Raw genomic sequence first — 15290 nt, forward strand, 5'->3', positions numbered from 1 at the left:
AATGTTTGTACCTAGAGGGAGATTGGATCTCTGTAGTTGAAGCGATGGCTAGTGTTGGTCCTTATAATCCAACTTTGCAAATAACATTGCTTTAGGTTTGAAAAAGAGAATGATCGCTTTCATTTGTGACCGCAGTGTTCCTGCAAGAAAAGAATAAATAATAATGGACTTGCCACCATTATTTGATCCGGTTTGCCTTGAGAATCGTGTAAACATGAGTCTTGTACTATTTTTGCCTCTGTTCTGCGGCATCCGTCTTGGTCGAACTTGTGACTTTGCAAATTCTAAGACTGATAAAATACGGATTGACCACGTCACCCAATCCAGGTGGTAGCTTTGTTGCATGTTACTCCCTGTATCTGATGATTGAATCCCCTACTTTTGCTCAAACCTTTGGGTTTATCACTCATTTGAATTCAATGGTAAAAGAATGATGCGTGAAAATTTGTCATATAACAATCAATGTATATGCAAGATTATTTCCTATGTCGGGCAAAGATGAGCATGCAAAAGAATGTAGACAATCATAAGCAGTCATACACAAATAATTGAAAACAACCAAAAGATTCATAAAGATACATTTTGCAAAAGAATATTTGTAAAGAACAATACAAGTTTAGCCAACGAATATCATATTCAAGACTTTGGATATTTTGCTTCGGAATCCGATACTGACAAAAGTATCACAAACATGAGGAAAAACCCCAAACGAACCAGGTCACCAACTGTTCCTTCTCGCGCTCGTCCGTTGTGAAAAACCCGCCTTGGCGCCCTTTCGGGTTTTCACCAAGGTTGCCCCTACCCTTTTGTTTTTGCTTTTTCTTTCTTCTTTCTTCTTTTCTTCTTTTTTTCTCTTTTTTTTCTTTTTTTTTTTTTGTTTTCAAGGTGCCCTTTCGGGTTTTCACCTAAAGAATAAAGATACATCTCGACCATGATCGACTCAAAAATATGAGTTAAAGGTTTCAGGCATCAGTAAAATGCACTTCCCTTGTAGATTAGGCGAAGGCATTACGGACATCACTTGCCAGTTGATTATCAAATTTTGCTAATAGAAATGCAACAAATGACGGAAGCCAGGACTTTGGGCTTTGTAATGAGGTCAGGTGGGGTGTTTTTCCAGAAAGGTTAAGGCTTGAAAGCAAATTCGATGCCAGGGGTAAAATAAACTGAGATTGCCCTATTTTGAAATCATTTCCGATTTTGAACGAAACCGGGGAAAATTTGCCCCAGTTTGATCGAACTTTCACTCTTTGCATTTTTCTCACTTTTGCATTTTTCTCTGAAAACTAAACTTGCCCCAGTGTGGGGTTTCTTTTCCTTTTCTTTTGCTCATCTCTCTTTCAAAAATTAAAATTTTGCCCCAGTGTGGGGTTTGCAATTCTCAGGGGTTATCAAACGAAATTTGTCTACTTTGATGGCTCAAAGGGGACAAGTAGAGATAAAATGTTTTTAGTGTAAAAGAAGATGGCCTGACTTGCATTTCGCCATTTGCATGAATTTCTTAAAGAAAATTTGCATGATCAAATGAAAAACTTTTTGCACATATCTGAGTTGATGGGTTGAGGGAATGCTCGTCCATCCATTTCTGCTAGAATAAGGGCTCCGCCAGGTAATACCTTTTGGACAATGAACGGCCCTTGCCAGTTTGGAGCGAATTTGCCTTTAGCTTCATCTTGCATTGACAAAATCCGCTTCAGTACCTTATCACCTTCTTCAAATGCCCGCCGATGGACCTTTTTGTTGTAAGCTCGGGCCACCCGTTTCTGATAACACTGACCATGACAAATAGCATTGAATCGCCTTTCATCGATCGACGTCAATTGTTCATGGCGCTGCTTTATCCAATCAGCCTCTTCCAACTTAGCTTCCATGAGGATTCGCAACGAAGGAATCTCAACTTCGGCTGGTAACACAGCTTCCATTCCATACATGAGTGAATACGGTGTTGCCCCAGTTGATGTCCGAATAGAAGTCCGGTACGCCATCAATGCATAAGGCAACTTTTCATGCCAATCGCGATGCCTTTCTGTCATTTTGCGGATAATCTTCTTCAAATTCTTATTTGCGGCTTCTACAGCTCCGTTCATCTGAGGCCTATAAATGGCGGAGTTGCGGTGTCTGATTTTGAATTGCTCGCATAGTCCATCCACCATGTCATTGTTCAGATTCTTGGCATTGTCAGTGATAAGCGTTTCAGGCACCCCAAATCGACAGATGATGCGATCTCTCAAGAAATTGGCAACTACTTTCTTCGTCACATGTTTAAACGACTCTGCTTCAACCCACTTGGTAAAGTACTCAATCGCCACCAATATAAATCGATGTCCATTTGAAGCAGGAGGATCGATTGTACCAATCACGTCCATACCCCACATTGAACAGGGCCACGGGGCGGTCATGCTATGCAACTCAGTGGGTGGAGCGCGTATAATGTCACCGTGCATTTGGCATTTTATACATCTCCGGACAAAGTCTATACAATCATGCTCCATAGTAAGCCAGAAGTATCCGGTTCTCATGATTTTCTTTGCTAGCAAATGGCCATTCATGTGAGGTCCACAAACGCCACTATGCACTTCTTTCATTATATACTGAGCTTCATCCTCATCAATGCACCTTAAAAGGTTCAAATCTGAGGTTCTTTTGTACAACACTTCTCCACTTAAGAAAAACTTGGAAACCATTCTGCGCAAAAAACTCTTATCCTTTGAACTAGCATGCTGAGGGTAAGACCCCGTTTTGAGAAATTCCTTAATATCCTTATACCAAGGCACGTTATCAGAGGACTCGTCTGCAACCCAACAGTGGGCAGGTTTGTCTTGAAGTTGAATTTGGATTGGTTCGATTTTCAATTCGTCTGGATACTGGATCATAGAGGCTAGAGTGGCCAAGGCGTCAGCAAATGCATTACGGGCTCTCGGGAGATGTCTGAACTCTAAATTTTGAAATTGCTTGGCCAAAGTGAGCAAACTACAATGGTAAGGAAGAATTTTCGAATCCTTGGTTATCCACTGCTTCAAAGTCTGGTGTACGAGCAAATCTGAATCACTGAAAGCTATCAATTCTTTGATTTCCATTTCTAAAGCCATTTTGAGACCAAAAATGCAAGCTTCATATTCGGCCATATTGTTTGTGCAAGCAAATTGCAATTTAGCAGCGGCAGGGTAGTGCTTCCCTTCGGGTGACACCAAAACAACTCCAATTCCAGCTCCGAGAGAATTCGAAGCTCCATCGAAGAAAAGCCTCCATTCAGGACTTTGTTCACTTATATCATCTGCAGCGCCTACAAATAGGACCCTCTCGTCAGGGAAATAAGTACGGAGTGGTTGATAATCATCATCCCTTGGATTTTCCGCCAAATGATCAGCTATAGCTTGCCCCTTGACCGCCTTTTGTGAGGTAAAAACAATATCGAATTCTGAGAGAATTATCTGCCATTTCGCCAAACGCCCAGTCAGCATCGGCTTCTCCAAAAGATACTTCAAAGGATCAGACCGGGAAATAAGATACGTGGTATGACTCAACAGATAGTGTCTCAACTTCTGGGCTGCCCAGGCCAATGCACAACAGCTTTTCTCAATGAATGAATAATTAGCCTCGTACTGCGTGAACTTTTTGCTTAGATAGTAAATGGCTTGTTCTTTCCTTCCAGAGTCGTCGTGCTGACCTAGAACACACCCTACTGCTCCTTCAAGCACGGATAAATACATAATCAAAGGTCGGCCCGGTTTGGGCGGCACTAAGACTGGTGGATGCAACAAATAATCTTTAATCTTGCCAAAAGCTTGTTGGCACTCCTCATTCCAATACAACGGTACATTCTTCCTCAACAATTTGAACAATGGCTCACAGGTGGCAGTTAATTGGCCAATGAACCTCCCGATAAAATTGATCTTCCCTAAAAAGCTTTTCACGTCCTTCTGAGTTTTTGGCACTGGCATATCTCGAATTGCTTTGATTTTTGCTGGATCTATCTCTATGCCTCTCTTACTGACTATAAATCCCAACAGCTTACCCGCAGGAGCTCCGAAGGCGCATTTTGCAGGATTTAACTTCAAATTGTACTTCCGTAGTCTTTCGAACAATTTCTTCAGATCAACCAAGTGGTCCTCTGCCCTTTTAGACTTGATTATAATATCATCCACGTAGACCTCCATCTCCCGGTGGATCATATCATGAAATAGGGTTGTCATGGTCCTCTGATATGTTGCCCCTGCATTCTTTAAACCGAAAGGCATGACTCGGTAGCAAAACGTACCCCAAGGGGTAATGAAAGCAGTTTTCTCCCTATCCTCCTCTGCCATCAAGATTTGGTGGTAGCCAGCAAAACAATCGCAAAAGGTTTCAATCTCATGTCCGGCAGTATTGTCTAAGAGAATGTGAATATTTGGTAGAGGGAAATCATCCTTAGGACTGGCTTTATTAAGGTCTCTATAGTCAACACAAACTCTCACCTCTCCACTCTTTTTTGGAACAGGGACTGGATTTGAAAGCCAAATTGGGTAATGGGAAACAATGATGATATTGGTTTTGAGTTGTTTTTCAATTTGCTCTTTTATTTTGAGGCTCATATCTGGTTTGAATTTTCGGGGTTTTTGTTTTACGGGTGGAAAAGAAGGGTCTGTGGGTAACCTATGCACTACCACATCGGTTGAAATGCCCGTCATATCATCATAGGACCACGCAAATACATCCTGGAACATGGTCAAGAATTCAAGCATCTCCTTTCTCTGCCTTTCATTCAAATGAATACTTATCTGCACCTCCTTAACTTCATCCTTAGTGCCAATGTTTACTGTTTCTGTCTCTTCCAGGTTCGGTTTCGGTTTTTCCTCATATTGTTCAAGATCCTTTGCAAACGAATCGGATACTTCCTCATTATCACTCTCGCTTTGGAGCTCGGATTCCTCCAAGTCGTGAGTGATATAGAAATTGTCATTATTGAATTCCAGAACAGTAATATCCAAAGGGTCAAATATTTTTATTTTTGGCCATCGAAACTCCTTCTGAACAGGCAGGAACTCGGCAGTCCAATTAGAAATAGACCCCTCGGGGATGTCAGGAAATTCGGCCTCGTTCGGGAAATTGTCTTCAAATATTGCCCCAATGAACAATTGGGACAAACTGTCCTCGATTTCTTCAGTTGAATTACCCTCTGATGTGATTATTTCAGTTGGCCGGGGAAAAGTATACCGTAGCGGTGGAATATCGAAAACCCTTTGCCGGCCCTCTTTTTCTGCTCTTTTACGCTCTTTCATCTCCTTGAAATCCTTGGCGGTTGGTCTGAAACCCAAACCGAAGGTATCCCTCTTTTCTACTAACTTCACTGGCTTCAGGATCCCTTGCAGTTCACGCCCCAACCCCTTGTCGAATTTGTATCCTCCACGAATCATTTCTCTGGCCATCATTACACTGGCCTTTGAGAGAGTTTGTTCCTCCGTGGTTATCCAACTTACGGAGACTATATCGGATGTGCTGTGAGGGGACATGGTAACACTTTGACTACCCTCCTCTTTAACTCCAGAATCGGTGATCACCAGGCAGTCCTCTTCAGCAAAGATAGTGATTAGTTTGTCATTTACCACGAACTTGAGTAATTGATGCAACGAAGACGGCACGGCCCCAGACTTGTGAATCCATGGCCTTCCAAGTAAAATATTATAAATGCTCGGGAAGTTCATGACTTGGCAAGTTATTTGAAATTGGGCGGGCCCCATCTCGATTACTAAATCTGCCTCTCCTATTGGCTCCCTCTGCGCTCCATCAAACCCTCTAACCATAGTCCCTGAAGGCCTCAGCTTGACGTCTTGCAACCCTAGTTTCTCTAAGGTACTCCAAGGACAGATATTAAGTGCGGACCCGTTGTCAATTAGCACCTTCGGCAGCATTTTCCCGTTGCACCTCACTGTTATGTACAACGCCTTATTATGTCCAATGCCCTCCGTCGGCAATTCATCATCAGAAAAAGCAATTTGCTTGTTGAATAATACGCTCCCAACCACGTTTGAAAAATTATCAACAGAAATGTCCCTCGGAATTTGAGCCTTAGTTAATACATCGATCAATGCATCCCTATGCACGTCCGAAGAGAAAAGTAGGTCCAACATGGTTATCTGGGCAGGTGATTTGCTTAGCTTTTCCACTATGTTGTATTCACTTCTCTGGAGTCGTTTAAGGAAATCCACGGCTTCTTTCTCGGTGACTGTTGGTTTGATGGGTGGCTCAGAACTATTGGCTTGAATTGGAGTAGTAATCTCAAATGGATTTACAGTCTTCCCCGATCTGGTAACTACTGACACTTCCTTCTTTGCGGTTGAATTCTCCCCGATCTGTATGCTAGGCTCATCGTAATTCCACGGCACTTGTTGCAGACTTAATACGGGCTCCTGCTTCGGGAATTCGATGACTACCGGTTTCAAAGCTTCATTCTCTGCTGGCGTGAGGTCCAAGACAAAAGGCTTGTTATCTTCTTCGAATGGCAACTCTATGACAAACGGTTGGTCCGTGACCCCAAACACTTCAGCTTCTATTGCCAATTTCTTGATTTGTTCCTTGTACTCCGCATCGTCCATAATAACCCCAACATGCTCTGGCAAGGGGTTTTGATTTACGTTTGGCCCTTGCGGCTCCCTCTTTCTGATCACGATTTCTCCAGACTCAACCATATCCTGAACTTTATGCTTTAGCGCCTTGCAATCCAAAGTTGCATGGCCAGGTGCCCCCGAATGATACGCACAAACAGCTTGCGGGTTATACCAAACGGGCATGCCATACGGGTAGGTAGGAGGTGGTATTGTGCCAATTTTCCCGGAGGCCCTTAACTGGTCATACAGTTGGTCTAAAGGCCTACCTAAATTGGTAAAAGTACGGCTTGGGGGTCGGTTGTAAGGTTCATGAGGTTGAGGATGATTGTAAACAGGTCTATTTGGAGGAGGAAATCTTGGGTTAAATGGAGGTCGAGGTCGGTTTTGGGATGGACTTGGTTGAGAAATTTGAAAAGGGGCTGAAGGTGGGTTAGTATAGTTTGGGCGAGGTCGAAGGTGGTGGATGTTGGTAGTATATACAGGGTTTGGGCTTGAATAGTAGTAAGGGTAAGGTTTCTGGTAGGCTGGGTCGTGTTGGTATCGGGGTCTGGGTGAGGGGGTGTGGTTCCAAACAAAGGTTGTATCTCCTTCTTTCTTTTTGAATTGTGGTTTCTTTTCACTGCTTCCTCGCCCTTGCAAAGCTTCCACTTGCGATTTCAGGGCAGACACATTAACAATTTTCCCGGCTCGTACAAAGTCGTCGAATTCTTCAAGTTTATTTACAATTGCCGCGAATGAACATCCAGTCATACGGAAAATTTCTTCAAAATATGGAGGATCATGGGCCTTGATGAAAGTACGGATGATTTCTTCTTCGGTCATCGGAGGCTCCACCTTGGCAGCTATTTTCCTCCACCTCTTGGCATAAGTTTTGTGATCTTCGGAAGGTTTTCTTTTGGTTCCTTCCAAGGTGGTTCTAGTCGGTGCCAACTCACAATTATACTCATATTGCCTTACGAAAGCCTTGGACAAGTCAATCCAGGTTCTTACGTCTTCAGGTTTCAGATTTGAATACCAGTCAAGTGCGTCCCCTTCCAGACTTTCAGGGAATAACCTTAGAGGCAGGTTTTCATCGTCCACAGGCTTTCCCAATTTGTTTGCAAATAATCGGAGGTGCGTCTTGGGATTACCCGTCCCATCGTACTTGTTAAACTTAGGAGTTTTAAACCCCTCAGGCAGTTGCACATTCGGAAAGAGACACAACTCATCGTAATCCAAAACTCCTTGCTTGTTCAGCACCTGACTCTTCCTCATGAATTCATCGAAACGGTCCAGGCGCTTTAATAACTTCACATCAATGGGAGCAGAGGATCCTCCCACCTCTGGTTTGGTTTGAATAAAATGGTCCGGCAGATAAGGCTCGGTGGTGGGGTAATAAAAAGCTTGTGTCTCAGGTGGTATATTTGCAGTGACTTGAGGTTGTGGTCCTTGCATATGAGTAGGGAAAAATGAAGGATTAGGAGGGTAAGTGTATGGCAGATGAACGGTGGGGTAGGTGAAAGTCCCTTCGGGTGGACCTTGCATGGAAACAGTAGTTTGAACTGTAGGAATAACAAAGGGTTCAGATTGCAGTTGTATTACGTGCGGAAGCTCTGGCTGTACCCCGCTACTGACAAGCTCATCTATTAATTTCTTTTGGGCGGCCATTTCAGAGGCCATTTCCCCAAACTTAGCAAGTAACTCGGCCAACTGGACTCCAGGACTCGTGACTTCCGGCTGTGTAGTCGCTGTAGTCTTATCGGATGATTCTGGTTGAATATTCATGTTTACACGATTCCTTTGAGCTTTACTTCGGGATCGCGTAATAATGGGGCTTTTCCGGAAAGCTATTTTTGGAAATTTTACCTGAGAATGCAAAAGACTGCTTTAAATAAACCAATCGTTATTGAATTTCTGCAATTTATTCAAAAGAGGAAAAGAAAAAGACATGAGTTAGTAATTATTCGAACAATTCGGATGCATGTCTTATGGGGGGGACCCTTTTTGTGCCAAGGGTAGGCCTAGCATGATGCAACACCTTCGAAGTGGGACCCGTTATACAAACCTACTTGGACAATAATTCCAAATGATTGCAAAAGAAAATTCACTTTCATTGATAAACTTGCCAATATTTACATCATGTCATGAAGACGATTCCGTACAAGATTACCAAAGCTCTTGAGTCTATCTAATATAGAATCCCTAGTTTCCCTAGCATATGGCAACTTGACACGTTCGGCTTGATCATATAATTCCCCACATTTTCTTTTCATCTCCTGACGCTTTTCTCGCTCACCCTCATACATTTGCTTGTTTTGCTCCGCCATCCCTTTGTATGCTTCGACGGACTTACTTAATTGCAGAATCTCCTTATCCCTTGCTTCAATAATGGCTTTTAACCTTTCCACCTCCTTGGCTGGCTCATCTTGTGTTTCTTGTATGATGGACCTTCCTATCCAGTCTTCATATTGCGGAGTGGTCAATCCCCTTTGTTTGAGTTCCGGAACGTACTTAACGCGTTCGTCATCGGATAATGTTTCCCAGGCCTCATCAATAAGAGTCTTCATTGGAATTTCCTTCGGACATATCCCTTTGTCGAAAACGATGACAAATGGAGTCAGATCCACTGCGGGTGGTACATCTTGGACTCGCCCTAATTGTCGGAGAAACCTCCTCGGATTGTATGCCATGATACCCTGGGTACCCCATAGAGGAACAAATTCGGATGCCTTGGTATGAAGAATAGGTTTGGAACAATTGGTCCAATCCAATACCCATCTAACATTTTGACTGGTCATATTCGTCAAGAAATCCACAAAATCGGACGCATTACACGGCAAATTGCTGCTATCAATCCTTTTGTGATGTGTGATTACCCAGTTATATCCGGACATTGGTAGACTCTCGGGAATAGCCGGTCGTCTCATGAAGTGCTCCATCCCCCATACATGTAAGATTAAATTCGAACCACAGAAGAACTTTCCCCCTCTCTGACAGGTAGAGCAAGCTATGAAAATATCGGCTAGAATGGTTGGAATGATAGAACAGGGCTTATTATTGATTCCTAAAAACAGGTCATACATGATTTTGGTGAGCTTGAAGGCTATCTTTTTGTCTTTCCTGGGAAAAAGATAAGTTCCCGCCATGACTAATCCATACACCCAAACTCTCTTTCGATCCCATATTTCCCTAGAAGTAAACGAGAAATCCCCTCGATGTCTTTCAAAACCATCCCTTAACGCGAATCGATCAAACAAGAATTTTGCCTCTATATTCTGGTCCAACCCTTGTATTACTGACTCCTTTATACCGGTAAAACGACAAAACTCCACTTTGTCAGATGCTAATGGGAATATAACGGCGGTTCCCTGAACCGGCAAATTGAGAAATCCAGCAATTTCCTCGATAGTTATGGTCATTTCTTCTTTCCCTAGCCTAAAAGTAGAACAGATGGGATCCCATAAGTGCACCAAAGCCTCTACCAAATATCCATCGGACTTAATGTCTTTAAAATCCCCGATAGGTCCCAATCGAGTGGATACTTGATTAATCTCGCTTGGCGAAAGCAATGTGGGCCATTTTTGCACCTCAACTGGTATTGCTAACATCTGTTGGACGCGGCGAGGATTTCCCATCTAAGAACGAAAATCGATGTCAAATACCTTACCTACGGGTCCCACCCCTCTAGTTAAACATGAATTTAAACGTGCAATTCCCAAAATAGGGTTAAATACCCACGGGAAAAAAAAGGTTGGCTTATCCCTAATATAGGATTCCCTATATGGCATTCCATTTCTAGGGCTTATGCATGATGCCATTTATTAAAGCAGTAAAATATGCAATATGACCTAAAGGACCCTTGATTTGCCAGGGTAGGCCCAAAATGACATGACATTATTATTATTTATGCACAAAAATATACAAAACTTCTTAAACGTGCCATGTCCTATCTACACGGGTAGGCTTCTTAAAAGAGGGTCATGCCAGACCTCTTATTTTGCTAGGGTTGTGAATGCAAAAAACAAGAAACAAGGAAAGTTAGTTCCACATTTAATCACATAACACGTTGGACAATTAAATGATAAAAAACAGGAAAAGTAAATAAGGAAAAGGATGGGATCCCTCCCCTCGTGAATGGTGTCCCTAATAGGGTTAGGCAGACTCTACCCTAGGTGAACTATATGGATGCATGAGGTTGGGGTTCACTAATGCATCTAACTCGATAAGCTCAGGTCCCCAAGCCTTCAGACTTAGGGCCAAGGGTCATCAATTCCATGGCCCTTTATCGGTGGCTCGAGCGATTCCCCAAACACCGCTACGCACACGTCGTGTCACGGCCGCATGTTTGAGTGAATCTATAAAAAACCTCAACCTTCGACTAAAAACTAAGGATATTAACCCAAAGTTTAAAGCGGAAGAGTGAGTGACCCATTGGATCGTGCTACGCACACGTCGTGTCACGATCACACGTCCAAATGGGTCTCCTAATCCTAATAGGGTGGAGTGGCGTGACAAGCCACTAAAAAGAAAAATAAAGGGGGATGAATAGTAAAGCGTATGCGCGTATGATAGTGCACGTTTTGGAAGGGAGGGATCGAGAACCCACGCGAGGCTCTAAGGGTGACACATACCCTCCCCAAGTGCAATGACAAGCGCGGTATAAACAATTAAACATTCATTCAAACATCCAATCATACATACGTGAGTGAGGGAGCTTGATACGTGAGCGAATCAAAAAATGAAAAAAATGCAACCCTAATATCCAAATGCAATTCATAAAAGGGGTAAAAAAAAGGAAAAAGAATGGTTAAATAAAAAATGCTCGGACCCACTTAGGAAGTCCCCAGTGGAGTCGCCAACTGTCGCGCCCCATTTTTTGATAAATAAAATGATAGTTTTTGTGATTTTATTGGTTTGAAAAAAAATGAATTTTTTGATAAAAATAAAAATGGGTCTAAATGGGACTTTTGAAAATGCGACGATTTGACCCAAGAAAAACAGTTCAAAAAGGGTTTTTTATATGAAAAATGGAGTCGCCACTTGGTATAGAGTTAGGGTGTACCAAGTCACCCAAAAAAAGTGAACTTTTTAAGGAAAAAAGTAAGAAACCCTTTTGAACGACTCCTAGTCCACGCAAACAAAGAAAAAGGTTCGGGAGTCACATTTGACGAAGGGGAAGGCAAGGATAAAAAAATCCAAGGCACCCCTTCGACCTAGCCAAGGCTAGTTGCGTGATTTAACCCTTATTTTCCTAATTTTTTCCTACCCAAAGTATGTATTTGCAATTTGGACAAAGACTAATGAATGAGAAATGCAATCCTAAATCTAAGAAATGTCTCTTATGAGGCTTGTGGTCCCATTCACATGAATTGTGAAGGCCAATAAGAAAGACCTCATAGAAAATCGTGAACGATGCAAATGAGGACTCAAATAAGAGTGTAAGTGTGCAAAAGTGTAGAGGAGGGCATGTGTGCAATTTGAAAGTGTTTGTGTGCAAATGAATGAAAATATAAGTGCTCGTGTGCAAGTGAACAAAAATAGTAAATATATATAAGTAAAAAGATAGGTGCAATGTGTGAGGTGAAAAATAAAGAAGTGAATAGGTGTGTGAATATGGATTAAAAAATTTAATGAGGAGAATAATGAGAAAATGAAAATGTATGAACTTAGAGGAATGCATCAAGTCGGGTACGGGGATGACCTCTAGTTTTATGATTTTAATTTTCCCTTTGACTAGAAGGAAAAACTAGCGTGCTAAGGCTATTTGAAGCCACACTCGCTCGTTTCCCTTATCGGAGGGGATTTTCACGCAAATGAACCCTAACTAGCATGAGATGCAAGTCCTAAAGTGAAGGGGAAGGGGTTTTGAGGATCATACCAAATGATAAACTAAGGAAAAATGCGTGATATGTGGTGATCATGCACTTAATGAAAAAGGAAAAAAAAAAAAACTATGGGTCTAGCATTGGACTAGCCCATCCTATGAATTCCGACTAGCGTTGGACTAGTGGAAACGATAAAAGAAGCCACAACTAGCGTTGGACTAGTGTGGTGACGTACATTCATCCATTCCATTCATCCACACTATAAAAAGCGAGTAGACATGCGAATCACTTATAAACACGTAGCACATAACACTTAGCATGCTTGACTAGATGCAGAATCCTAATAAAGCATTTAACATATAACACATAGGCATGCAACCATTACATTTGCTAACTAAAACAAAAGGGAAAGGGAAAATGGACCAAATTACTTGCTACGCCCTATCTATTACAAGCCAAGAGGTGTACACATACCCCATTATAAGAATAACATAATGAAAATAAAAAGTAAATGACATAAGTAAAAGGCATTAAAGAAAAGCTAGGAAAGCAAAGTAGACATGCAATTCACTTAACACGTTGAGTCACATAAGAGAAACAAAAAAGATAAAAGGAATTATACCGCTCCCTTTTGTAGTGTTAAATGGACGAGACTTAAACTGGGCTAAGTCACCAACTAACGGGATAACATGTGCTAAAACCATTCAAAGCAAAGGATTAACGCACCAATTTAATGATAAAAATGTAAATAAATCAAATGACATCTATCAAACCATCAAAAAGAAATTTCCTACTAAGGACTCAAACATAACCCTTACCCAAACATTCGAGTCAATCGAACATTTAAGAACTTTAAAGGTCCAAAACAAAGCAAGGGTCAAGCAATCAAACACATAAACATGGAATTGAACAATTAGAAGCGTTTAAATGCCTAAGATTTCCATATTCATGAAATAAAGACCCCAACTATTGATTGAATCATCAAAACATCCAAAATCCACACAAATGCACATTACCACATGAATCTAGATGAAGCTCTTGAAACTCTTTGAATTCATCCTAAAACCCCTTACCAATCTATCCAAGGGTCAGCCCAAAACATATAACCATCAAGTAAGATCCCAGAACGGCAAAGTTGATCAAATAATTCAAATAATTGAGCCATGGTAGAACTAAAGTAGACATGGAGGTTATGTTGCCGTTGTTTTAGGACCTAATTGCAAACACATGAAGTCATTCAAGTCCAAATGAAATGTTCAAGAGTCTCAAAGATTTCCAAACGATAGAATGCCAAACAACTGTTCAAAATTGCAATAAACTTAGAATTCAATTACAAACCAAAGACCCAAATGCAACCACTAATCTTATCAACAAAGTCAATTGAGACATTTTAGGAATTTTGAAAGTCCAAGAGCCAAGGAAGGTCAAGTAAGAGTTAAAATGCAACTATTTCATGACCCAATTGCAAGAATTTGGAGTATTGGTGGGCTTTTGTAGCATTATAGCAAAAATCACAGGGATCCAATTGAAGAAATTATTCTACTTGTTGGGTCATAGTAACATAAGGTGAAGCCAAGGGGCCAAAGGGCAATTTTCAGAATTATTTTGCATGCATGCAGACTAACGTAAGATAACATTCTGCAACCAAAAACAAACATTTCTGCAGCCAACAAAACAACGCAACTTGCATTCTCGCAAGCAAATATCAACCTCAACACTAATTTTTTATCAAAAATCTTTCAACCAAACATTCAAAGCTAATCTAAGCATTATAACACACAATTTCAACATTCAAACCAACTCAAACGTAGAAGAAAATTCATGCCCATGCTGGAAAATTCTATGCAAAGAATTCGGCAATCAACTTCTTGCGACAGGTTTTCACAAATCTCTCAACTCAAAACTCAACCTCCAACTTTTATCGAAACTAATCATTTCCAGAGGCGTGAAAGAGAATGGCAGAACCAAAAATGATGAAGATGTTCATGCAAACAAAGATATGAACCAAGTTTTCTGCTACGAGACCAATTTGGCAGCTAGAGAAATTTTCTGGGTTCTTTATCCAACAAGAACATGTCATTTGTTTGTCAAACTCTAGACCCAAATACACAAAACCTTTGCATTCAAACACACAACTGCAACACCCGAACAAGCAAAGGAAAGAAAAATCAGAATTAAAACGGATCATGTAATTCTTCTTTGCAGATTTTTGTCTACAGCTTTGCAAGTTTCTGCTGCAAATTCGCAGCTTGTTACCTACCCAGAAAAATGGCCAAAGTTATAAACAAAGCCCAAGGTGATCATGCAAACACGGTGAGGAAGCCCAGCTTTGAGCTATTACGGGCAAAGATTGCAGAACAAATGACAAAAAGAAAAGAAACTGGCGGCAGCATGCATATCTTTCGCGCAACAGTTTTGTTTTCCCTTTCTCATTAAACATACACATCATACAAATGAATCCCAAGCTAGCAGAAAATGCACAACTCAACATTTTAATGCTGAAATCAAGGCATCAAGCTACACAAACAACTGCAAATCAGACCATGGACTCCAGGCTACAGGTAAGAACTTCAAGCTCCACGGCTGTAGCAGGCCAAAAATTATAAGCTTGTTGCAGCAGCGGATTTTATGTACAAAACTTCAACCAAGCACAATTTAAACCCAGACATTAAAATCATCAAACATTCCATACTTTGCAACATAGAACCTTCGGATTTAAACGTAAAGAATATGCAAGGCTAGAAATTTTCTGTGACTTCACAAATCGAAAAAGAAACTCTGCAACTTCCTCCCTACCATTTCAGCACACACGACACATTCATAAGCTTCCCAATGGAGCATACAGAACTCGAACTAATGTCCCAACAAAAAGCTCTAACACATCCATAAGATTATGACGAAA

The sequence above is a fragment of the Coffea arabica genome, chromosome 1c (assembly GCF_036785885.1).
Source record: "Coffea arabica cultivar ET-39 chromosome 1c, Coffea Arabica ET-39 HiFi, whole genome shotgun sequence".
Lineage (NCBI taxonomy): Eukaryota > Viridiplantae > Streptophyta > Magnoliopsida > Gentianales > Rubiaceae > Coffea > Coffea arabica.